Raw genomic sequence first — 26,958 nt, 5'->3', positions numbered from 1 at the left:
AGCATTTATTTTCTATCTATCTGAAGTGGAACCAGAGCAGATGCTGCCGAGGTGGTTCATCTCTCAGCCCCATGTCCCAAGGCACAAGCTACCAGGTAAAACAATCACATGTGAAGAGTAAGTACTTGGTAGCAAGTGGAAGGCTCCTGTGAGTTGAGCCCTTCCACCTCTTCCAGCCCAGATTTTTGTCCTAATTCAGGTACTCCCACAAAAGTCTTTCCATTCTGCAGCCCACATGTCTTCTGAGCAGCAACCAGAGATGGGCTCTGGCTCTCCTCCAGAGCAGACATGTCTCATAGACCTTAGCTATCTCCATATGGACCTGTGCCCCCACAGTGTACCGAGATGCCTATTGGCCTTAGACCCAAAATTTTGCAGATAAATAGCTATTATTTACACTAATGCAGTAAGCAAGGGGCCCATCTCATTGGCATCAGCAGTAATAGTGCTCTGATTCCATGATGCAAAGGCTGCAGATGCGGGGGATATCACCCTCTAGACCTGGCCATGCAGGACTTCGATTAATACATGCTACCGCAACGTGGGATATTTAAGTCCTTACAGCACTGTCACGGTGGGTGCATTCACACAGTCCCACCCCATGGCTCCATGCACCTACCAAATCCTGAGGTTTCCCTGGACGACACTACCTTGAGCTGCAAACCCTGCCTGCACTGCAGAGCTTTGGGAGAGCCCCTGCCTGCCTGGGGCACGGTGCAAACAGCCTTTGGGAACGCTCTCTGGCTATGGGACCGATGATCCTGGCTGTGATGGGGACGTGCTGCAAAACTCCCATGGCTCCCCCCGGCATCCCAGCAAGAGCCGTGAGCTTGCCAAATGCCCAGACCATGCTGCAAGCACTGGGCATTCACACTGGAGGGCACCATAGGGGATGGTCTCGGCACAGCTGAAATATCTGCATGATCCCGAGCCTCAAAGGATGACATGGGATAGCAATATCAGGTCCCCACTATGAACAGGAGCTTCTAGCACCTTACAGGGAAAAAGACCTTTACCTTCCCAGCCATCCTTCTTCTTCCCTGACAGCAGATGTTGCGCACAATTTTCCTTGCTGCAAATTGACAACAATTTCCACTAAGCAGTTTGTTTCAGGAAAAGCCGCCTTCCACCGGTAAGAGCTACAATTTGGCACCATTCAGCCCAGCTGGGGATAATTTACCATCAGTGGCACATCAGCCTGCAGGCAGAAAGGCAGCGTAGACTGTCCCGCTGTGCTAAAAAAGCCAGGAGGTTGCAATGCTCTACAGCACACTTCAGCCAGGAGCTCGAAGCATCGCCTAGTTTGGTGAACAGTGCTGCTTAGCTTAGGGCCTGAATTAATTAAGCCCTGAAATGCATGGAGTGTGGGATGAAATGGTGAATTACAGCTTTCAGCTGGATTCCCTGGGTCCTGTGCCAGCTGCTCCACGAGCCTGGGCTGGCAGTGCCGAGGTAGGATAGCCCAGCAGCTGCTTTGATTCAAACTGGCTGCAAAAGGCCATAAAGAGCAAAAAAGAAGATACAGCTGAGAGCAAAGCAAGCCCACACTGGTCTGGCCACGATGCTTTCACCACCACCTTTAGCAGCAGAGGAATCACCCCACCTTCAGTCTGCAGCAGAATTTGCCTTGTGGCAGGATGATTCCCACGGCTTTGAAAATATCCGTGGTGGGAAAGTATTTGTGTGAGTTGGGCAACATAGTGTGGCTATGCTAGGAGGTGGGAAGCTGCTACACTGCCTTTTATTTCCACACTAGAGAAGTTTTCTCTGAGATTGGATGAAGTCCAAGGCTCAGCATCTCCTACCAGCGTGGTGTATCCTCAGAGGCAGCAGCTCCCACCCAGGATCTAGGAGGAATTTTGGCCATCTGAATACATCTCTCTGTGCCAGGGATATGCCGCCCCAGAGGCCCTTGGCCGCTCACACATAATATGCGGAGCAAACAGGACCTGCAGATATGCAGCCTATCTCTTTTAAGCAGCCCATGACTGTAATTCATGCATGTACCCATGCCAAGGTTTAGGTAATCCTTTTTGGTTAAAAAGAGGAGAGGTTCAGAGATGGGGCAATGGCTGTGTCTGATGAAGAACATCTCAGGGTTCGGGTGGTGGCTGCTTAATCCTGGTAAATCACATTCAAACAAGGTATGTAGGAGATCCAGGATCGGTGGTTTCAGAGTTGTCCTCAGGTTGACAACATGCAGCTGCTCTCCTAATGCAGCACCATCAGAGGAGGTGACGGATTTACTGCTGTGCCTACAGCAGCTGGTGGCAACGCTCAGGTCCTTAAAAAAGCTGAGCCTGCAGCCCCCGGACGGTACCTGAGCCCTGGCTGGAGGTGGGCACTGAAGTACCCCGTCCTGGGAGGTGTTTCCCTGTGGCTGCTTCGAGAGGCTCCTGTGCAGCGGGGAAAGTTCATCCTTTTGTAAATAGTTCTCTTTTTTCAATAACCCTAAAATGTTTTCAGGGTTTTGTTTCATTTTTTTCAGGAAAAAGAATGCCAAAGAAAAGCCCTGAGGATGAGGGAGATATTTCCGTAATAACCAGTATTATTTGTAAAAATTCCCATTTTTCTGAGCCACTCCAGTAACTACCTATTCTATCTTTCACTGTTCTGCAGCATCTGGAAGGCACCCTGCAGAACATCATTAGGAAAATGGCTCCTTGCACATTTTTAAATAAAGTAAATAAACAAAGAAAAGGAGAAGGGTCTTGCAAACCCATAGGCAAGTTGGGATTCAAATGATGGGATCCAGGCAGGACGAGTGAATGCCCCAGGGCTTCCACAGCATCCAGAGGAGTTGCCCCAGCTCTCCACATCAGATATATCAGACGAATCCAGGTTCATCCCAGTGATCCAGGTCCCTCAAAGAATCTGTGGGTTTAAAATTTGTCAGGGGATTGATGGTGTTCGAAACCTTTCTTTAGTAACTACGTGTTAACTTGTTAACCAAACAGCATATATTCAATGAGAGTCCGGCTGGTTCAATAGAAATAGATCTTTATTAGTAACATGCACATCATATGTATATTTAAAATACATATACATTTTTCTACTATTCACTTTAGAAAACAATTTCATAAAAACCTTTAATCAGGACCCAAGTAATTTTAAACATTAAAAAGCCATTTTTTGTTATAGAACCAGTAGGTATTATTCCAATTAAGTGGTGTATAATCACCATGTATTTAACATAATGCAGGCTCATGCATTTCAATAGAAATAGGTGTTCCCTTTTCTGCTTTGTTAATCATGTCAAATATATGATGATATACTTGACAACACCTGCCACAGTTATTATATGCAATTGTGATTCCCTGCTGAGAGCGCGCTGTACAGATGGCATTTAAAAGCTGGAGACAACTTTTTTTACAACTTTCTGAGTTCCCGTGAGGGGCGTCTGGCGTTGCAGGTAACCCAGAACCCAGTTACGACAGAAACTAGAAAAACAGAATTTCATGAACGGCGAAGAGGAAAGCAATCTAAAAAAGAAGAGAAGAGTGAATTGCTGTATCCCCTCTGTTTTCATTGCAAACTGAGGTCAGGGTCGTGTTTCCCAAGGCCCTGCCGAGTACCAAACTGGATCTGTATAGAGTGCACAGAGTTATCAGCTATACACGGTCTGCAGATTTACAGAACATATACAAAGGCTCATATGAGGATGGGACTTTAAGGCACGATAGTCCATATACTCAACACATTCATTGAAAACAAAAGTTCAATTTACAGTGCAATATAAATGTATTCAAGAACTCAAGCGGCAGCTCGATAATCACTTTCACTGATAATTAGGCAATGGAGTACTTCTGCAGCACACAGCAGCCCCGGCCCTGCACACGCTCATCCCCGTGCTGAGCGGCAAGTACACAAGGAGCCTCTCCGGCTTCGGCGAGAGGATCTGTGCAAAGAAACTTCCATGATACCCGAAGCATTTACAGGATCAGGGCCCTAATATTTTGGGGTGTCTGCACCAGGTCGTGCAGGCAGAGGTGCTGCCCCGCTGAGCCCAGCTGCGTCCCGGCGTGTGACCCCCCTCGCCGTCAGCCGCAGGTCCTGCAGCTCCAGAAGCTGACCCCCACGCACACCCCCACGCCGTGCCTCCCGCCGAGCCACCACCACCCCTTCTGCATCCAGGATCAGGCCCGGCATTTACAGACAGTTAGGGAAAAGCGGCACAAAGAAAACTTAACTCATTTAAACACTAATTACAGTCAAGTGTGCTGCCATTCCAAGACAAAAATGAATTGTCCTAAGCCAGTCATTTTCCAAATGATCGGCTACCATTACCAAGTCTGTCCGTGTCACCCAGCTCGTCTATATTCTCTCTGATGAATATACTATCTCCAAGGCAACTGAGTCAAAGGGAAGGAAGGACTTTCTTTACATCCAGTGCAAACATAGCCCATATGTGGGAGTTCCTACTGCAGTCATAATAGAATATATATATATCACTGAAAGTTGACCACCTACAGACAAATTCACACATCAGAAGCCAGAAGAACTGAATTGTAGCTACAAACCTAAAAAAGAAAAATCACTGTATGTAGCTGTACTAAAATGCTGGTACCCAGTAACTTAATGTTAAAATCAGTATATAATTTAAAAAGTGTCAAATTAAATGTTTCGGGAGTAACTTGCAACGTTATTGCACATTTGTACTTCTTTATCACTCCATAAACTATGTTTTTCAAGCACTACAGTGGAATATTTCAGACCCACTTTTCAACTGCACAAATCACTGTGCAAAGCGGAAGGCAGTAAAAACTTGAGCAGACTTAAAATATTTAGAATTGTGGACTTTTGATTCAATTTCACATCAAAAAGTCAAGCATAAAAAACCGATTTGTTTTCTAGAAAGAAATAATCCATTTTAACAGCTCCTAGAGCAAGTAGAAATAAAAAATCAGACAATGATTTTTGTTCAAGAAAACAACACATGAGAAAAACATGAGTAAAATATCATCCTCTTTCACAGGTAGCCCAAGGAGTTTTGTTATCTGATCCAGATTTTTGCCTATCTGTTCAGTTATCATTAACACCTTTTCAGAGAAGCTTTAAATGAGCAAGAAAACATCTGCCCCTTCCAGCCAGCAAGCAAGTTACTCATCAAAGATGAATCCAACAGGGGCGATGGGTCTTTTCAGGTGAGGTTAAAGGCTTTAATCCTACTGAGCTTTTTCATTCCACTGAAACATTATTAATTTTACATAAAAAGTTTTGTTTTTTCAGGCCAAAACCATCCTCTGAATATAAAAAAGTAGGTCAGTGAGAGAAAAAAAAGCATTTTAGCATTTCGCATAGCTGCTAGAATATTATGAATTCAGGAGAAAACAGACACGAAGAAAAAAAATGCGTAAATCAGATCACTTCAGAGCGGAAAATTACACAGTTTGAAAAATCAGAAGACAGAAGTAATTTTCCTTTACCACCTAGCAGCCTTCTAATGCCCCTGCCCCAGCCGCTGGGTTCGCAGGAGGCGTGCGAGGTGGCAGCAGAGGCCAGAGAGCGCTTTGGAGGATAACGGCACCTCTCACAACAGCCGTCACAGCATCAGCCCGCATCCCACGCAGCGGACGGGTTTCGCTGCCAGCTTTTACTGGCGTTATTAGGGCTGTTCCACACGCCTGACAATTAGCCTGGCCTTTCTCAGCCGGCCCCTGTCGAGATGGGCACGGCCACTTTTAGCTGGATATTTCTCAAACTACGCCAAATGAGGGCTTAATTCACATCATTTTAGGCTGGTGCAAGCCCAGGGGCAGCAGGAATATGATCGCACATCGCCAAGCAGCTCTGACACTGAATTACACTGACCGAGGGCTTAAAGACACCCTTTTGTAACAGACAAGCAAATATCCCTTGTCTCAAAATAAAAACAAAAACCTGAACATTCATCATGACTAATAGCACCTCCCAAACAGCACTGCCCTGTTTTTCCAGCCTTCCCACAATATCTGTACTGTTTATGTTCTCCAGTTCGCAGGTTATCCTTGTTTTGAATTAGACTGTTGCCTTTTTTTTTTTTCATTAAAAAAAAAATAAAATCTGGATTTCACTGTTTTCTTCTGTCTCCTAAACTTGTACTGGCTTCTAACTACTGATATCAGAGTTAACTTTGCTCTTCACACCTCCAGCTCTTGCCTTTCTGTCTTTTCTCCAGAACTATTAACACGTGCCTGAGAGCTGCGATGATACGTGCAACACACACGACTAGGATGCTCTGAACAGGGTTACAAGAGGAATCCTACATGAAGCACGTCCCTGGCAAGCAATGGTATTTGTTCGTACTGTATTAGGCTTCGGAAATAGCATCAGCCACATCTGCATGAGCAAAGTCTTTCAAAATAAAAAATTAGATTCTTAGATACGTATCCGCCTCCAGCTGAGTGTGCGCTATTATTTACTTTGCTTTAAAGCTTTAAAGTGGTGACAGCCAGCGAGGCAAAGCCGGTTTCTTCACTGTAAGCCAACAGACCTGCAGGACTTTGACAGGCTTTGGATCATCTCGTATATTTGTTCAGCAATTCTGGGATGCAAGTCACCCGCAGGTGAACTGCAGGTGTATCAATAACGGATAGTTTACAGGCTCGTTAATCACATTTCCCCAGGTTATAGTGCAATCTTTGCTTTTGACCCCATTGCTTGGAGCATCATCTTTTCCCTTGTATTACTCTTTGGTATTTTCATGATATAGCTTTGGCAGCTATAAAACTTTCCATTTGTCATCAATTTGCTGAACGCCTCTCATGTCATAACTTGTGAAATATATATTTACATATTCTAAGGTTACTTCCCAGATTGAAATTAGACATTTCACTTAACCTGAAACACTATTACTAATGCTGAGTAGTTTAATCAGGAGAACCTCTGAGGTTTTATTAGCATCTGTCAGTTACATTCATTCTCTATCTATGACAGTTATCATTGTTTTTCTGCCTTTTATATTCCGCATTAAACAAAAAGTTACTGTCTATTCCCTAGCACCAGTGTGAACCTCTGGCCAAACAGCAAACTAGCATGCAGAAAAGTATCAGGGAAACAGCTAGGGAAAGGATCAAATGAAGTTAAGGAAACACTGATGGCGGGCTGAAGAAACAGTCTTTCCTGTGAGTCATTCTGGTTTGTATTAAAATAGCAAAGTAGATACCAGCTAAGAGATAATATAAGTAAAAGGTGAATGCAATTATTTAAAAAAAAAATAATAACTCGCAAATCTCAGTACAGAGTGTCTTGTAAGTAGCAAGTGAGTTAAGTCTCTGAAAATCCTAAGCAAAAGGCTGTTTCCTTTGGTACTGACTCCTTCATGGTCAAAGCATTTCTCAAAGAAACTTTCTATCTATTTACCTTTACAGTAAATAACTTGCATTTTACTCCTCACTGTTGGACTACTCCACCGCTTTGGGGGCTCCCCTTCCACCGGGGATGGCATAATTTAACTGCAAAGTGATTTTGAATGTCTGTATCTACACACAGATAACTTAAATGCAGCTTTGTTTCTACAAAACACATTGCGCGCAGTCTCTGCGGATAAAGCCCTCCGTATCGCACCAGCTCTGTGTGTATGTCAAGGTACTCCGTAACCAGGGGGTTAACAGCGGGGACTGCAGAGCATTATTCAAAGTATCTCCCACTCAGCTCTGAACGCATCCGCCTTTGATCACAAGTATATCTGCAACTAGTGCCTCATCCTAACTTCCCAATAAGCAGTTCAAGCATTCAGAAACAAACATCAGTGGGTCTAACAGCTACTTTAATTCATTTTATAAATAAGCAATTGAGAATTTTGCTCCAAGTGGCTGCTTGTGTAGCCCATTCCGTAAACGGCGTTCTCTGCAGAGTAAGGCACAATGCGATACGAATGCAGCTCTTCATAATAGAGAGACTGGGAACAGCACTCCTGTACCATAAACTTCAGCCGTTTTCGTGCGTCAGAGTAAGCAGTCCTATAACACGGAGCCTCCTTAAAGTATTCATAGCTCTCCCTCTCTGTCTCTAGGTGAATCTTCCTCAACAGATTGTTAATTAATACAGACCTACGGAGATAGGCTTCAGGGTCATCCAGGAATCGGAGTTTCTGGAGAGAAAGTTTTAGAATACAAGTCCGGTCCTCGGGTAGTATCAGGTGCTGTGGAGTAAAGAGCAAGTAAATGGGTCTTTAGCATTGAGGAACAAAACTGGGACAGGTGGGGGGAGGATGGGGTCTGGAATGAGCGAGCTACTCACTTTTGGACAATACTCATGGTAATCTTGATGTAAATGTTCTTCTTCTGCATATTTTCTCTTAAAGTAGGCTACTTTCGACGTCGTTAATGTCTTTGGTAGGCCCCGATCAGATCAGCTCTGCACAAAACAAGAAGAAAAAGAGGCTCGGTAATGCTTGTTACCGTGCTGGCTGTAACGTCATGGTCTGGGGTCTGTATGGGAAGGAGGGGTCCAGAGCCGGGATGCAGCCAGGATGACACCCAGCCTTGACCTGCAGCCCTCAACCCACTGGAAAAATAATTGAGAGGCTGGCAAATGTGAAGACACTTCTGAGCCACTACCCTGAGGCTTGCCAGCACAGCAAGCCCTGCTCCAGAGCGGCAACCACAGCACGGGACACAGGCTGCCACTGCTGAGCAGGGTCTCCAGGTCCTAGAGACCAAGTGGGGTACCCCTGGCCAGCCACAGCCTTGTAGAGCTGGGCAAGAACAATGCCCGAGCCAGGAAGGTCTCCATGCAGTGCAGGAGGGACCGTGATGGGGCCACCCATCTGCAGAACAGAGGTCCCTGCACCATGCTGGGATGCGTGTGGGACAAGGGATGGGTTGTAATTTCCACACACCATACACAGAGCTCCGTGCCTTCCCTGGAAAAAAAATACAGAACATATTCACTAGATGGTAGTGTAGTCCCAGAGAAGCAGAAGAGCCTCAGCTCCGTGGTATGACGTTGGTTTGGTCTCTGGGTTGCTTCACTTTTTAAGGGCACACAGGACAGAGGATCAGCCTTTGGGCTAAGAGAAGGGACTGTTGGGCTTTTGTCCTGTGACAAGAGCCCAGTGGAGGTCTGTCCCCCCAAAGCAGAGCCCTGCAGAGGACCAGGGCTCTCTGCACACCCATAGCTAGGCCTGGCTGGCTGCTCTGACCTCACTCATCTCTTTGGAAAGGTGACATGGTGCTAATTCAACATCTTAATGAGATCCATAACTTTGATGGTATCCAATCTGGTGAGCACCGAGTCCCTGTGAGAGCCATGACTGGGTTTTGATTTTCTTTTCACTAGACAATACTAGGAGGTATGTATATTTGCAGGTGGCATCATCACCTCCAAAACCCTCTCTATTGTAATAAATTCCTGTTGTTTGCTTTTAAATGCATTATTTTCAAAAATCTTACTATGCTGAAATTTAAAGGCAGTCCAGGGAAAGAAAATATCCGGAGCCACTGTTTAGAATAACTCAAATTCAGGTCCTATGGGATACATTTTCTTCCCCAAACTGAGATTTCCTTATGGGGGCATTTAAAACTTGGGTTTTCTGAGTAAATAAATTACTTGGTTCTGGACTGCTTCTCTGCCATAGTAGAAAAGCCAAAAGGTATTGCACAGCTAAAACACAAATTTCAGGTCATCATTGGAAGGATCTTGCCATGGGGCATGGGGGCTCCTTGAGCCTCAGCTGCAGGTGGTTGAAAAGATACCCACCCAGCTATTGTGGGGACTGGTGGGAGGAAGGAGTAATGTGCTTTCCCTTCCTGCCTCCACATCAAAAACCCACAAGAAGGGGCTGAAGAAGAAATCCCCTCATAAGAGAGTCTTCCTGTGCTTTCTCCCTGAACTTCAAGTCTGTGAGGATGGAGGTTTCCCATACAGAATGTTACAAATCTGAGCAGAACACTCTTGACTGGTGGATTAACACCTCATTTGGAGCCAAGAACCCCAGCTCTGCTCTGGGACCTGGCCCAACAAGGACTGCACAAACCAGCACCATTTCCCCAGGAGGGCTCAGAGAGGGACCATGGCTCTGGCAGTGGGACAATGCTATGTTTTAGTCAACCTGGGTGGCTGCACGCACTGGAGATGCTCCCTGGCCCAGCCCCAGCTCTTGAGGCCAAGGGTACAGCTGCGCTCTTCACAGCTCCGTTAGCACTGAGTAGCTGCAAATACTCATTTACATTCGTATGTAGCGATCTTCATTGCTAGCAGGTTTTATCCTAGTATTTGAATTACACCAGATCCTGGACAACCTGGACGTTTAATTACTCTGATATTAGATTCGCCTAATAAAAAAACCCAAAACACCAACACTGCTGTGTTATCTGAGCACAATCACAAATGCATTTATTCTCCCAGGGCCGTGGGATGGGATAACATGACAGTTTTCCTGACGCTACTCTGAGGAAGACAAAGGTACAGAAAGATGAAGTGACATTCCCACAGCCACCCAGGCTGTCAGGGATGGGAAAGGAGCCAAACCCAGCGTACAGGTTGATGAGCCAACCCTGGGCCCATCCTTCCCCTTCAAGCCAAGCCTCTAAATGCTAAAACTCACTCTCTAGTGGTTGTCAGCACACAGACTGGAAGCACAGACCTAGCACTGTCTGTGTGCAGAGCAAGCAGAAAATCAGCCCGAGCGCAGGGGCAAGACAGACAGCCACAGCGTGCAGGGCAGCGCAGCTCGTTCCTTCAGCTCCGCCAGCTCCGTGGAAACCCTTCCTTTGCTGCTCCTGGCCCCAGGAATCCCTCTCCCTGCCCTGGAGACGGAGGACAGTGGGACATTCAGTGTCCCTTGAGCACAGGTGGCCCTGGAGACACCAGCAAACGGCAGGGAGCCAGGACAAGGCAAAGAGCCACGGGAGCGCTGGCACCCTGGCCCTGGGACGGGGGTAGGGATGCAGTTTAGCACACGCCGCAGGCTGGGGGCTGGTGCTAGTTGGCAGAAGTAGACAGAAAAAATAGTATTTTGCAGAGGAACACATATGACCATTCTGGCAGTGCGTTCATCAAGCATCCAACTGGCACCCCCTTTCTGGGGTTCAGCACCAGCCTGGGACATACCTGTTGGGTGCAAAGTGGTTGGCTGTATTTGAATTCCTAAAGACCTCACAACATCAAAGTGGTAGAGTTATAACAACCTCCAGAACTCACTTTAGTAGCAAGGAAGGGAATCAACCAGCAAATGAACCCCAACGGCACCTCTGGGCTGTAAGGTTGGGTTTAAATGTGTTCCCATTTGTAAGTGGAAACCTGCACTCTAAGATCAAAGTAGCCAGAAGCTGCTCAAGCCCATGCTAGCTGTTAGCAAATTCCAGCAATTCCAAATCTGCAGGGCCCGGGGCACCCATCTCCCCAGCCCAGCAGCTCCCATGGGTTGTCATGGGAGGCAGAACTGTGACCTCCTCACTCTGGGAGGGAAGGGGTGCTGCCTGCAAGCCTGAAGCAACAGGATGAGAAAGTGAACTGAAGGCAAGCGAGTCCCATCAGAGGGCTGCTCCGCAGAAGCTGAAGGTCTGCTCTCGTGCTCAGTGTAGCTGCCATCCCACCACCACCTGCTTCGTTGTCACTGTTTGTGGCTGCTGGTGATGTCCACACATCTGTCTGCAGGTGCAGCGGAACGAGAGCATGACCTGTGCCCTTGCACTGCACCCTCAACACCAGCACCGATGCTAAAACCTACGAGGGGCACCTCTCCCTGCAGGAGGCTTGCAAGGACCAAGCCTTTCTCTAATACTTACCTTGACATTCAGAGCGGACTGGCTCTGTGCATGCCCAAGGGCTGCTTGGCCGGGGTTACGGGCATACAAGGCTGTAGTAAAGCCGCAGTGAATCAGACCCTTAGTGTTTTGTTTAAATACAAACATATTGAATCAGTGCTTTTTGTGTAGAAGGCTATTCTCTCGAGCCAAGTGTTTTGACAGTTACAGCAAGGTGGTATGAGTCACTGCCTCTGCCTCAGTCAGGCTCAGAGACAGATACATCTTAATCACATTACATTTTTTCAGCGCTACACCACAAGGCAAGGCACGGGGCCAAATTCCCCCATGGGGACTAAACAGTATAGCGCTGAGTCCTGAGCGTGAGGTTTGTCCTTCCAGCCTGGATGAACCACAGAAAAGCACATTCAGCATCCCGCCAGCGTTGAGCTGCAAGCCCTCTGCTAGTCACCAAGGACTCGGTAAAATTTGCAACAGCGGGCAGCGGTGCCAGGGCTCGGGAGCCACAGGGCAGGGGCTGTCTGCTCACGCTGGCCAGTGTTTACACCCCGCCGGTGCGTGCCTGCTCTGAATGCATGGCACATCGGAGCACGGCAGCTGTAGCTGCCATTAACGCTAATGGAAGTTTGAAGCATAAATCCCACACGCGGCAGTGAGGGAATAGACGCCTCTGTCTCAAGCCCGGATCTCTCAAATGCAGCTTTGCGAGGTCTTTAATTGTACTTTCAAAAGATCAAAATGTGCCTGTTCCTATTTATTTCTCCAGGAATAATTACAGTGCTCTATGGTGTGGTACCCACAGAGTTATTAGGCATGTTTGGACAGAACGTTATCTTATCTAAATTGGATTGGAAATAGATTTATAACACGGCAACTTCACAGTTGAACTGCAAATGGCAAGAAATTCTCCTCATCTGGCCCCTGCGCTCCCGCATCACCCCAGCGACAGGAGCCCCTCTTGGGCACGAGTTAATGCCGGGTGATTTCCACAGGGCTGCAAGCTAGCCCAGACAGCAGGCGAGATGGGGTTTAACAAACGGTTGAACAGCCAGTTAAAAAAACCCCAAAGCTTGTGCTTTTCCATCTCAGGCAACAGAGAGGGATCTGCAAGCCCTGGGTCTGCACAGCAGCTCTGCCCCAGAGCTCGTACGTGAGACCTTGGGAGCTTTCCCACACCTGCCTGTGCCTCCACCTCTCCTACCTCTCCTCAGGAAGAAAATTAATCCCTGCCTGCTCGGTGCTGCAGTGAAAGGGGTTGTATGAGCAGGTACTCTCGGCTTGTTGATGCAGACATCTGCAGGGGGGAAGCACAGAGGCTCGCTGGCCAAGCCAGACCTGCCGTCGCTGCGCGTGGAAAGCGGTGAGTCAAACGTGCCGGTGCCCTGCAGGGTTTCCTCTCGCAGTGTAAGGGAGGATAATCAATATGCAAGCTAAAGCTGGCTGAGATGGAAACCATTTCTGAGCATCTCTTGCATGCACAAATAGAAAACCTGAGGCTTCTGAGCACACAGAAATTGGCATTTATTATCAGCAGGAGACGTGACTTTGACATGGCAGGAAATATCATCGTGTCCTTGCGACTGCTGTCAAACTGCAGCGATAAATTTCCCCGTCTCTAACCTTAGCAGCGCTTGCAATTAGGGAGTGCTCAGCTGAAACCGTCCTCTGATTTCCCATGCTCTGCTGCTGCATTTCCCCTCTTCCAGGGGCAGGAAAAGCAGCTGGTCCCACTGTAGGATTCCCAATTGATCATGCAAAGCTACCAGACCACAGGCAGATGAACATGTGGATCGAAAACACATGCGAGTCCCAGGATTTCACACGGACTCCCGATCGATTGCAGTCCTTCCAGAGCACAGGGTCTCACTCCTCTCTCAGGCAGAGAGCCCCCTTTAATTGACCCACGGAAAGGTGAGGACCCACAGCCACGCTGTTGTCTGCTGGCTGGAGCTCCTGGCTTTGCACTTTAAAACTGCCTTTCTTTTAGTTTGCTGAGTGCTTTGATCTCCCTAATTGCAAATTCTCCCTGGGCACGCGTGTGTGCAAGGCATAAGCACCTAAATAGCTCTCACGAGTGCATAAAGACACGAGACTCAACAACTGAGTAACTGCTCCTGTCTCGCTCCTTGCAGTTCCACTGCTTTTATCAATAGAATAAAATCACATTTCCAGCTTCACCTCCTTTCAACACTAATCCAAGTAATTTCCCTCACTCCGCAGGCAAACCCGACCAGCTGAAGTCTGCAAACTTGTTAGTTACCTGAGGATGCGGAGTCAATCTGCAAAGGGTCTTTCTGGGATAATCTCAGCAGTTCTGGTAAGAATTCCTCCTCGCACGGGCTCAGCGAGCATTTCTGGCAGCACAGCACTGCTGAAGGGTTACCTGCCGTGGTGGATCAAGGAGAAACACACATGGTTCAGGTGGCAAAGTCAGGACAGACACGGCAAGTAGCTGGACCACGAGAGAGGAAAGTGCTATTTCAGCAGCCACTTGGGGCTTGATAACAGGAACAATAAGAGTTCTGGTGTCACATCCAATACTCTAATTTTGACCTTGCTTCCTGGACTCCCTTTCAAACATCAGAAAAGTAAAATAAAACATTAAGAAAAATCATTTCAGACTCTCAGCAGTATATGTAATCCTCTCGGAGCAAATGCTGTAAAAATACAGCTTGCTCCTCTAAATATCCGGAAGTTTCCTGAGCTAGAACATGATTACCAGCCCGAACACCACCTCTTAAAATGGCACATTATTTTCTCCATTAATTCTTGTCAGCCTCAGAGGGAAGCTAAAGGGGTACTATTAAAACCACACACCATTATTTTGAGTAGTAGCATTAATTTCCCATCACACACGCACATACACACCCACACTGCCTGCAGAGTAATACAGGTCTGGGGAAAGTCAGATTACCATTTTTATTTAACAGAATTATTGCAGCACACATGTTTCAGTGTTTGCCTTGCGTACGGTACAGTTTCTAGGCTGCAAGCAGATGCAGCAGCATCCGGCTGATGCCTTGCCTTCTGCGGGGAGTATTTAGCACGCTGTAGTAAGAGCATGTCCCACCCTGGGGGAAAAATGATCACAGATATGCATGTGCATACCCAAACTATGCACTTTCACATATGTGTGCAGAGACACACTTTTTATGTACATGAATGAAAATAAACAGGTCTAAATCCAGCACGAGAGAAAGAAACAGAGAGTGTGTATGTGTGTGTATTCATGTCTCGCAGCTGTAAGACATCTATATTTAGATAGTTGTCTCATCCCAGAGGATGATACTTCGCTAACAGGCAATGAAAGACTAGCTGTGGTTACTTTTCAGAGTTCAGCTTTGACCGTAAAAAGATGACTTTGGTTAAAATGACCTTTCATAGAGCGTGCTAGAGTCCGGCAGAGCAGCAGGCACCTCTACCCACAGCCCGTAGCACTGCAGGGCGAGCGGCGAGCCTCCCTCTCAGCTCTTTGCCCTCTTCCACCATGCAGCAAAGCCGAGAGCTCACAAACAAATACAAAACTTACTCCACGCCAACAGCCACCTGCTAAAGCCGTTCAGGCAGATCCCACCAGCAAAGCCCCACGCCAGCTCGCTGCCACGGGCAACTCCACGGCTCGTTGTCCCCAGCCACCGCCAGCTCGACGACACTCACCCAGCGAGGCCCGGCTCCGGAGGGAGGGCTGTTCCCCGTCCTTCCCTCGCTGTTCGGAGCCGTTTGCTGCTCCTGGAGGAGGTGGTGGTGGTGGAGGTGGTGGTGGTGGTGGCAGCTCCTGCGGGTCCCTGCAGCCACTGAGGAGCGCATCACCTCCCGGCCGCAGCCCGCGGAGGTGGGTGCCCAGATGTTCCCGGCGCGGATTGGTCCAGCGGGAGCAGATGTTGCCCGGTTGCTAGGAGCGTTGCTAGGAGAGTTGCTAGGAGACGGTGACGCTCTCTCCATCACTGGCGCGACTCGAGGCCGCGGGGAGGGAGGGGAGGAGGGAGGGGAAGGAAGGAAGGAGGGGGAGGTCCCACCACCGGGATGCTCCGCGGCGGGACGGGACGGGACGGGACGGGGAGGGCGGGACGCCGGGTGCGGGGTGAGCCCGGGATGGAGCAGGTGCCGCGGCTCAGAGCTGGGAAGGCGGTGAGGAGCTGCCCGGGGCGTCGCGGCAGGGGATGGGGATGTGAAAAGCCAGAGCTAGGAGAGGGGAGGACTGTTCCGAGCCTCGGGGAGAGGGGGTTAGAAAACCTCCCGTCAGGGCAGGCTGACTGCTGTAGGGAGCGGAGGGGCAGCCGCAGGGGTGCCGGGTGCCCGCTGCAGCACGGGGAGGGGGCGAGAGCTGTGCTCGCTTCAGGGCAGGACTGGGAGAAACATAACCCGGTGCCTGGAAAGGCTGGAGGGAGCGGTGAGTCCAATTTGGGACAGCTGGCAGTAAGAGCTGAGAGCCAAGATCTTCTGCTCTCTCTCTGGGTCACTCTCCTCTCCCCCCCGACTTATGTTGCTCCCTCCTTCCTCCATGCCCACCACTAGATCTTGGTGCACTGTTTTTTCCCCGAGTCTTTGGGATGCTCCACCACAGTGCCCTGGGCCTCACCCTGGCACATACACCCATGACCCCAAAGAGGCACCACAGCACTCTGAAATCCCATGGGCAGAAATTGGGATTGCTGCAGGAATAGAAACCACACAGCGTAACAACCCAAAAACCTCTTCTTCTCCCAAACAAAACAGCAGGTCACTGTGGGGTGGAACAACTCCTCCATCTCAGCCAGACAGGGGGATTTTACTACTGAACACCCTCCTTGTGGCAATAGGTGGGATATCAGACTCAGCCTACCCTCATAAGCAAGGGGCCAGCCAGCAAGGCTCAGAAAAAGTTGAAAAGGAGTAAGTAAAATCTTACCTGTGAAAGGCAGTGTGCACAAAGAGGGAAAGTCTCTTTCCCGAAGATCTTAACTCTATAGGTAGATACTGGCAGATAGGAGAGTATAAAAGTATTAAAAAATAAAAATAAAATTTACAAAACCAGTTTCTCCAGCCAGATATGTGTAGGGGTCTTCCCTGGAAGAAGTGTGCCACTCCCAGATTTGGGAAAAGGGGTTGTACCAGATGAGCTTCTCTGGAAAGCCAGATTGGTGCCAATGGCTGCACTGAAGTTACCAGCACAACACCGCCTTAGATCAGCCCCAGCAGCACACAGCCTGGGCTTTGCTCAGCACATTTCCCCAAGAGAAAAAACCTCCTTAGACAATAAATTTTCTTCTGTGTCTCCCAGCTGTGCTTACGTCCACACAACACAACTACCATGGATGCCATCACGGCTCCTGAGAGCCTCATGCTCGTGCCATTGCCACCCCTGTCCGAGTGGTCATTCACTCTAGCCCATGTCCCATCCTACTACTGAAGGTGACTCAAAGGCTCAGCCAGTGCCAAAAACAAGGCACGGTGCTATGAGAACACAATTCATTTTGGCAGCATCTGGAGTTCCTGGGCAATCCCCTTGTGATCTGGAAGATGGGTGTCCCACACATATCTGAGCATGTCACTGCTGGAAGGACACACGGAGCTCCCCTCCCTCTGGTTGCTCCAGGGTCTCCGTGAAGGTCCTGCAGAGCAGCACGCACCAGGCTCAGTCCTCCTCCCTCTTACACAGTGTGAATGGAGGCACACTTCATTTGGCATTCACCTGATCAATATCTCATCCAAATTTTAACAAACTGAGTCTTGGCAGGCCCAAGTCCTAGCTAATGTACGTCAGCACAGCAGCCTCAAACCAGTCACTCCGTTGGCTTTTGAGTTGTATTTGGTACTCGGCATGCACTGACATGCACGTGCACACACAGAGCTCCTTCTCGTCTTTGCAGTTTGAGAAAACATCAGTCACGGCCATATACTTACTTCAAATTATCTGTGAAGCTCTGCTTCTTTTGTTGAGAAGTCAAATGAACTCAAACTGACTTCAAATTTGAATTTTCTAGGACAATGAGAAGGCACTGGAATTTAATTGATTTTGATTACCTGCCTTATTATTATGCTGCCAGTAGCGATAGCTCAGGTTGGTGTAATTTTAAATTTACTGTGAGATGAATCTGACATTTCTCTGCTGCTGAATAGAGGACTTGAGTGATTCTTCAGCTCTTCGCAAAGATGTCATAATTAATTCAGTAATATCACTTCTGTAAGCAGAGATAGAAAAGGAAGACACAAGCACCTACTCTATGTCTAAGAGCTGAATGAACGACAGGCTTAGTTACTCCAGTCTTCCTGAAATTGATTGTATTTTTTTTAACATTCAACACAATTTCTGCTGCAAAGACACATCTTCCCGTCTCCTGTTAGCACACAAGCAGGACTTATTAGCTGGCAATAATTTACAGCCAAAAGGTCAGCTGATCTTTCTCCGGCTGACTCCAAGACGCATTGCCATCCCTTGATCAGCCCGGAGGAAATTCTTCTGCAATCCAAGTCTAGCTGTTTTTCTTCGTCCCCTTTCTGAGAGGGCTGAGAGCACAGGGAAACAAATCCCCTGCCGGTATAAACCAGCTGGCTGAAAGGGACCTCCATTGAGATGAACAGCAGATGCCCCATCCCACCCCACCCCATCCCACCCCCTTTCTCTTACCCTGGGAGCACAAGAGATCACCTCCCCTCCCCGTCTGAAGAGGAGCTTTCCCTTCTGCCAGGGACGCCTGGTCGGGAATCACTGCCCAGTTGAAGCGTACGATGTTTTAATGCAATGGAAATTAAACAGAATCGTGAACTGGGACCAAAGTCTCTGTTGACAGTGATATTATTTGAAAAGATAAGACTTTAAATGTGTACTGCACAAGATAAAACCTGGACAGGCAGACAATAGAAGATTAGCTTTTTTTTTTTTAGCCTTTTTTTTTAGTCTTTTGAAAGCAAGATTGTCTAGCATAGTCAGTGCTATAATAAATATATATTTTTAAATGGTTTAGAGCAATTGGGAATATAAAACCCCAGAACATTAGCATTTACTTTACCTTAACTGCCTCACAGAATTAGAAAAAAATCAGTTCTTTCATTTCAAAGCAGCTACATCTCCTCAAGCCAACTGTTAAAGAAAAATGAATTAAATTAATGTGCCCTTTTGAATTTAAGCACCAAACATTCAAAAGATGTGTGTATAAGAGCACCATCCCTCCGAGGCAGCATATACCTACACACGTGCTGTATTTCTAAACACAGCATGCAGAAGGTATTTTCAAAAGACAAAATGTAACTGAAATGTTTAGGATTTCTACCTGAAATGCTGAGCAGTTTCAGATGTGAGGAGTTACATCCTGGATCAATTTTTATCCCTGGCCTGGCCCACTCAGCTACCTCCGACAGACAAAGACCCTCAAAGGCTTTCCCAGCCGTTGGCTTGTCGCGGCCAGTGGAGACAAGTGGCTCCAGTCTCTGGATGCTCTTCATGCTTCCCAATGGTTGGACAACCTTGGAAGGACCGGATGACTTGGGAGGCTAATCCTGCCTGCATCTCAAATGCAGCCTTCGCATTTCATCCTAAAAGACCAGTTCTTTCTCCTTCTGTTTTTCCTGTACTAGAACTCTTTTTCTGCTCTACCTTCCAATTCATTGTATAAGAAAATTTGTCAGTAGTTTAAATTTTTTTTTTTATGTTTTTACATTTAAAAAAAAACCTCAAAAAACTTCAGAAACAAGCTGGGGAAGAGCAGAACTAATGAAGTCCATTTTCCTACACGTTTGTCCTCTTTATCCCCTACATCCTCCCCACCAACAATGAAATTCCACCATGTTCCCTTGGACACCACCAGCTCAGAGACAGCACAACAGACACCACCCGCTGTAGCTGGTCTGGAGCTGCATGCCATCGTGATGGACCAGCTGACTGACCCTTGGCCATCAAACCTACTTCTTTCTGCTTCTCTGTAAATGATCCCCTGTCAGGTGACAAAATTTATAGAAACATAATTGTCTTTGAGACAGTTACCCTTCTTTCAAATGTGATTGAAATTGGCCAACCTGTTCAAAAATGTTGATGGTGGGGGAGAGACTGGCGAGGAGACAGATGGCAGACAGCTCAGCTTCTTTAGCCTCAACCGAGCTGATTGAGAAGTGGGAATGCTTTCACCCTCTCATGAAAAATGATATCACTCTTTCGTTGAAATTCAAAACTTAGTTTCCCGACTAAATGTGACTTTTCCAACTGGTCAAAATTAGGATGACATCAGGGATGTCTTGGCAAAACAATACTTGGTGCTTCGCCAAGGAATGAAGCTGCTCTGAGCAAGTAATTGAAATGCAGCTAGAGGAAGAACAGGATAATCAGAACAATAAAACAAAACACAGCTGAGAGCCGCTGGGGAGCCCGGCAAGATCCGCACATGCGTGTGCTGAATCACAGGCGTCCCAGCAAGAGCAACAAGTAGATTGCTAAGCCCAAAGTCGTATTTGCACGGCGGTGTTGTACACCACGCACACAGAAAGCCCGAGTATTTTACTACTTACTTTATGAGTGGCCTCAGATCAGTCATTTAAGCCAAGCTGTCCAAACCTTGGCCCCAAGATAAACAGACCATTCCCTGAGTTCAATGCCAGCAGCTTCACCGTAGCGTGTGCCGAGCTTGCGCGGGGACACGGGCAGTCTGCCTGCAGGAATAAACCAAACCCCAGTGTGGTTTGCCCCGTGCTGGCGATCAGTGTGAGAAAACCCACCCACTGCGACAATACCGACAGCTCCTTCGTCACCAGGCGGTGGCTGAGGACATCCCTGCAAGGACATCGTGAGGCTGTGGGAACAGAGAAGCAAGTGTGGTGTCCCCAGCAGTGCCCAAGTTTTTAGAGTAATTGCCAGTATTCCTCAGAATTTTATTTACGTGGGAGAAATAGTGTGGAGTGGGTAGGGGAATTGAGGCCGGGAGATGGGCAGGGTGAATTTTAAGTGGTTTTCAGAAAAATGCATGCCGTGAAATGGCGTTACGAATAATCAGGCCAGGAAAGCGCTGCCCCAGTACTGACTTGGGCCATGCCCCCACCTCGGCAGCACCCAGCCAAGCTCCCAAAACCCAGAGCAACTTGCAAACAGCGTCTGGTTCTGCAGATCCCCCTCTGTGCCCAGAGGAGCTGCTGGGGAGATGACTGCAACCCAGAGCAAACCCCCCAGGCTCCCCTCTGCAGCCACCAATGTTAGTCCTTAGCAAAACACGTATTTCATCACCAATTTGTACCAAGTAGGGTGAGTTTTTCTGAACTCCCTCATGTCTCTCTGAGCCTCCCAGCGTATCCCATTTCCTTGCCATCACTCAGATGAGGAGCTCTGAGCTGGGTTTTCCGCGTATTCAGACACAGCTCATATTGGCCACCGTTGCTGAGGCTTCCAGAGACTGAAGCTACTGACTGTCACCAGAAAAAGAAACTCTATTTCTGGGCTGGTCCTGGAAAGCCAGCCCTGCGGATGCCAGCAGGGATTCAGGAATCGTGGTTTCTCATGTCTCCCTCAAAGACAGCACTGTTATTCTGAGAGGAACAAACTACCCCCAGATCAAAATCACCAATTGGGAAATTTTTTTAGCTTCTGTCTTTCTCTGTCTTAATGTAGGCACAGATTAAACTGCCACTTGGCAGAAGATACCACACACACAAATACACCATGACCAAAGGTACATGCAAGTGTAAGTGATAAAGACATATCCCTCACCGCTGCAGTGATGCTGGTGTCCTATCAGCCCAATTTCAGCTCTCCAGCCCAACGGTTGTGCTCTTACCTGTTTCCAAACCAAGACACATCCAACCTACGGCCACGCCAACCACTATGGGGGCATCCCTCTGTGTCCCATACACATGGCCAGGATGTCAACAAAGCTGTTATCTACACACAGGAGACACACTGGTGACACTGACCCACACATGCTGTGGTGCAGGTACCAACACATCCGCTGGCGTATAGGAGAAAGGGTGGCTGAGGGTCCACCACAGAGAAGGTGCGAGGGGTTGCTCCCCCAACTCCTGCCAGGGGATGGATGAGAGCCAGGGGAAGAGCAGACATCGAATGCATAGCCAGCACTTTTCCTTCCCCACGTAGAGCTGGCTGAAAGGCAGTATACTAAGGGAGGAAGAAGAGACGCAGTGGGGCATGGGAACATCTTCAGTTCCCCAAAGCCCCCCAGCAGCCTCCGCCTGCAGTCGCAGGGCCGCTCTGTCCATGCGGATGGACAGGGGGACCAAGGTGGGGGGGGAATATTTCCCATTCCTCCCTGTCATGTATTATGCACCAGACACCTGCATCGTTGTTCTGAACAAAACACGTCCACCTCTCCTAGATGCATATTCACTCGGTTCTGCCACAGTATGAACAAAAAGAAAGATAATGCTGGTCTTGCATGTCTACATGAGCCATCTGCTTCTATTTTATTGATAAAAACCTGTAACAACACCATTCACTGTAACAAAATAAGACTGTTTCTAAGGTGTGGATGGTTGTATGTGTGTGTGGGTAATTTCAGTCCAGAATTCTGCAGAAGCCGTGTTTAATGCTTTTTTCCCAGTCAGATATCATCTAGACATTAGTATTCCTAACGCAGCATGTAATTAGCAAGAGGCAATATATTGTATGATCATGCACGTTAGCACTTAAGTAGAATAAAAATGTTTCATTGTCAAGTACATGAAAAGCTAAGAATAAACCCGTACCACTCTTCCTGTTGAATATCCAAACATCTTTTCATCGTATTTTTCCATCTTTTTTTATCACAGTTTTGCACTTCAGATATCTCTTTCAATCACACACACAGCAAGTGAAATGATGCTCATACCATTCCAGTGGCTTCACCAGTCAATACGAGCTATTTATTAACTAGATTGAAGGTACAATTTTCAGTGCAAATCTTTGAATTTTACAAAAGTGAAAAGGGTATTTGAATTTGTTTCTTATAACCTTCACAACATGAACAATTCTGTTTTTATAGATGTATTTATCATAAAAAAAAAATTCATCAATAATTCAAGCTCTAGAAGACTTGCTTTTGCACGAACAGAAGTGAGGGACCTGGCATTTTTCTTATTATTTAAAGTGATCAATTTATAGATAAATTTTGTGCTTGTGTATCTCAGGCTGGGAAAGGAGACCTGAGATCTCTATGACTCTTGATGCACCCTCAGCCACAGGGCTCAATTACTCCAAATACCAACCAGCTCGCTACCTGCCCATGGTCTGTGCTGAGGCTATGACAGCGACAAAAGGAAGAACCTTAAAGGCGGATTATTCTACTAAACGCCCGGAGGGAGATGCAGTAAATGGGCTTACAACGCTGTCCTGCGGCAACGCAGCCCGGCAGTGATGGACGTCCAGCCGCAAAGCTGGCGAAGGGGAAGGATTATGGAGGAAGGAGATGCACACACACCTCAGCCACTGCCTCTCCAGCATCCAGCTGTAGGACAACAAAACCCTGTACCTGCCAGAAATGGTGTATCGCTCCAACATAGAAAGAAGCCAATACACACTAAAAATAACTTATTATATACAGTATATTTAAATCAACAGTCAAATATCCATTGAGATGTGCTTCATGCAGATGCCTGGGGGCACTCTACCACAGAAAACATTTTTATACATACACATATAAATGCCACGCAGTATTTAAATGCTAAGTCTACCAAATGATTACTTCACTTACTCTTCTTGACAAACAAAACTCTCTGCTGGGAAAAAGTCAATGAAGTTACAGCTGAGAATACAGCCCTGCAAGACAAAAACTGCAGCAGTGCCAGTAGAGGACTACGGGAGAGATGTGGTACCAGCTTAATTGGAAAACTTGTGCTTGAGGTGCCACATAGTGACAGCAAGAGATTGGAGGACAAGTTTTATCCTGAGCACCATCAACATAAAATATTGCTACGAGGCATGGACCTGACTTGGAGCAGATTTCTACAGACATTAATGAGAGGATGGGAGATGCTATGATGGAGACAGTGTGAAGGAAAAGCACCTGGAAAGCGTTAACAAGACACAACTGGGATGAGGAAAGCTGGCAAAATTATGAGATTTTCCCAGCTGTTAACAAAGAGAGAAATTAGCAATGTTCTCCTAAGTCTGAGAAATTAAGGGAGACGAAAGCATTTGGCACAATAAAATGCCTGGAGGTCAAGGCTAATTACTGTTTGTGTGACTCTGGAAAGAATTCAGCTTTTGTCTGAATCCTGAATCTTTATCGTTCTTTGCCAATAGCCAAGCTCAGCTTTTCATCTCTCATTACTCAATGAGATGAGCCCATGCTGGATATGACATTAGAGGGTATTTGGTATCTATTTGGTGGTCACCCATTCCAGCCAGGAGGAAACTCAAACACCAGGAGGTGATGTCCTCACTTCCTCGCACCTGCAGTTGCCCCAGGAGCTGCGGTATCTGTTAAACCACTTCTATTAAGTAAACCCCAACAATCTGCTTTCCAGTTTTCTGAAGAGATGAGCAACTAACAGGTCTGAACGGATCTTCATAGCTCCCATCTGGCTTTTGGGTTTCTTCTTCAACTTTTTCCAGCCTCAGCTGCCTAATGCTCACAGGATGCGACACGGTGCTGTAGTTTTTTGTTGCACAAGATCTTACAGCCCACCACAGCCCACCTGCATTGCTGTCAAGCAGCACAGACTTCCTTCATCAGTGCTATCTCATAGGATTCAGGTCTTATGTCCCTGTGATAGGTAATACCCAAATCCCACACAGGTTCCCAAGTTAGGACTGAAAATGTTTCAACACTGGACTTACATCTGCCTTGTAGAAGCATTGGCTTTTCCTGCTCTGTGTGTAAAGACCTGTCTAGTGACAGCGCTTTGCTCGGGCTGTTCAGCTCTGCAGCAAGATCTCAAAATGTATCCTCCCATAAGAAACTCAGGAGCAGAGAGGGGGCAGAAAATCTCACCTTCAGCCTTCTGTTTTGGGGGAGCAGCCCAGGGACAGCCCAGCCCGCAGCTCTCCTCTTACACCCTCGTTTGTACAGATGGCTCCTGTAGAGAAGAGAAGGATTGTAACGCCTAGAAGAGATGAATGGCATCTACCAAGTTCTTTATCCAGGCTACAGTATTGACCTATATCTGCTTCATAAAGGTGAAAAAACATGGATAGCTGTGTGGGTTGAGCGGGAACATCTTCCTGCTGCCAGCTGGCAAACAGCTTGGGGATTACAGCATGAGGATTAATAGCCTTTGTCATTTGTAAGTGCAGATGCTAACCTTACTCACATGACAGACTGATCTTCTTTGGATTCTGTGCCTGTTTGCTGTTCCAGAAAGATGACCTTGGGCTGCTGTGAGAGACAAAATATTTACACATTCATTTCTTAAGGCCTACAGCGTAGGCTGCAGGAAGACATAAGCTCGCTCTGCACTGAAAAAAAAAAAAAAAAAAAAGCTGTATGCCTTCAGCAGATCTGGAGCTAGGGAATCATGCAGAGAAACTGGGTTTCAGCTCAGGCTTGATGCTGCTGCAGCCCGGCTGTGCTGCTTTCTGGAGTACAGGGTGAGCAAACTCCCAGCCCTACAGCGGCACAAGCACTCCGAGAGCCTTCCCTCCCCAGCACCTTCCTGGCCACTGCTTGGGGTTTTCATTTCTTGCATGACAGCTTGTTAAATCTGCACCAGATTCCAAATAAACACCCAAACCAGCTATGTTGAATTATCCTGTATGTCTTTCCAAGCTTTAGGATCTGTCAGCTTCTGGCTGCTTTTATCACAGAAGCAGATCAGCTGCGAGCCAGCATCACTGCCTGGGGTATGAGAATGTATTTGCTGGGGTAGCGCATGCTGAAGGGAAAAAACCTGCCTCATTCAAAGCGTGAGCTCTTCTACAAACCCTGGCTGCTTTTTTTTTTTTTTTTCCCTCAAACCATAGTTACAAACATCACACTTAGTGTATTTTAAATGGAAAGTGGATTCTCCTGCATACTAATTCCTTCAGGCTCTGTTGCCCTTCTACAGAACACAATGCTTAAAAAAAAAAAAAAAAGCAGCAAGCAAATACAGAACAGGTTGTTTCCTCTGCCATTAACTCAGTCCATGTTGAGGTGAACGGTAATTATTAAAGTATCACAGCCCAAACAACAAGCTTCAAACTCCACAAACAGACTAGAGATCAGGGAGTCAAGGTCTTGATAATGAGCATCATAACTTTAAGATGACCCCTCCAGGAGTCAGGTCCCCTTGCGCCCGGGGACAATGCGATAGGGAAGGCCGTATTCTTTGCTCAGCCTTTCTGTCCACCTTTTGTGCTGAAGGGCAGAAGGCAGCTGAGAGGCAGAGAGATGAAGTGCAGTGATCACACAGATTAAAGACGATGATAAATATGGGAGTGGAAAGCAAGCTCTGCAGGCACGCTAGCTCCAAGGTCATTGCCAGCTTCAATTGAAGGAGAAAATGAACTGCCACCAGAGGAATCGCCTGCTCCTCTGCCAAGCTGCCACCTTAGGCTTTATGCTGGAGAAATGATCAATAGCAGCTGGCAGCCTTTGGTTCTGTGCGTCCAAGAACATCTAAAGACATTCATGGCTGCATTCATGACTGAAGATCAGTTGACTATGTAAAGCACCAAATAACTTCTTGGGCTCTGCAGCCGCTAAAAATATATCCAAGTATTGTCCGTGTGCGCCAGGAGCTACACACCCCACATTACCCTGCAAGGGAAATGCAGACAAGCCAGAGCGACGGGAGCGAGCAGGCAACAGCAGGGTCCAGGTAATTAAAGACATCGGTAAAAAGGAAACCCGAACAAATCCAACAACATAGCAGATGATCCAGATAAAGCCTTTACAAATGGGCACTTCAGTAAGCTATAGCTGTAGCTCAGTGGGCTAAAAGAGGTACTCATTTCTGTGGGCATCAGTTGAAAGTCAGCATTATTACAGGGAATATAAACGTGGTGAGATCATTCTGTTCTGTTGTTGATACACATTAAAAACAAAAAATAAAATAACAGCACAGAGCCTAGCAGGACAAGGGCGTGCTGGCTGGAGAGAGACCAAGGAAGGAACAGACTGCAACTAGCTGAACGACGCTGTTCGAGATACAGAGATGTATCCAGACCACTTGCCCACAATATTCTGGGCTTATGCCAGCGCAGTTAGTTCCTTCCCACACAATGATTTTGTGGGTTTTCAGGCTTTTTTTTTTTCCCCCCCAAGAGAAGAAAATTCAAATAAGCTACAAGGGAATACCAGACAGTGGTGTCAAAAGGGGATGAATTGTCTTAGAAAACCTGAGTGCATTAGAAAACCTCCAAGCATTAGGACTTGCAAGCATTCCCAGAACCAGG

General features: G+C 47.2%; 1 long non-coding RNA gene across 1 annotated transcript; it reads right to left on the bottom strand.

The window, feature by feature from the left end:
* Positions 1–2,987: 2,987 nt before the first annotated feature.
* Positions 2,988–16,649, bottom strand: LOC142601972 (uncharacterized). Its single transcript, XR_012835532.1, has 5 exons — positions 16,579–16,649; positions 15,348–15,606; positions 13,951–14,073; positions 8,221–8,337; positions 2,988–8,122 (listed from the first exon to the last, which is right to left on the bottom strand). It is a non-coding gene; the product is annotated as an uncharacterized LOC142601972 (long non-coding RNA).
* Positions 16,650–26,958: the final 10,309 nt, after the last annotated feature.

The sequence above is a fragment of the Balearica regulorum genome, chromosome 5 (genome assembly GCF_011004875.1).
Source record: "Balearica regulorum gibbericeps isolate bBalReg1 chromosome 5, bBalReg1.pri, whole genome shotgun sequence".
NCBI classification, from domain to species: Eukaryota; Metazoa; Chordata; class Aves; order Gruiformes; family Gruidae; genus Balearica; species Balearica regulorum.
The sequence above is the reverse complement of the archived record's forward strand: the minus strand, read 5'-3'. Positions and strand labels throughout refer to the sequence as shown.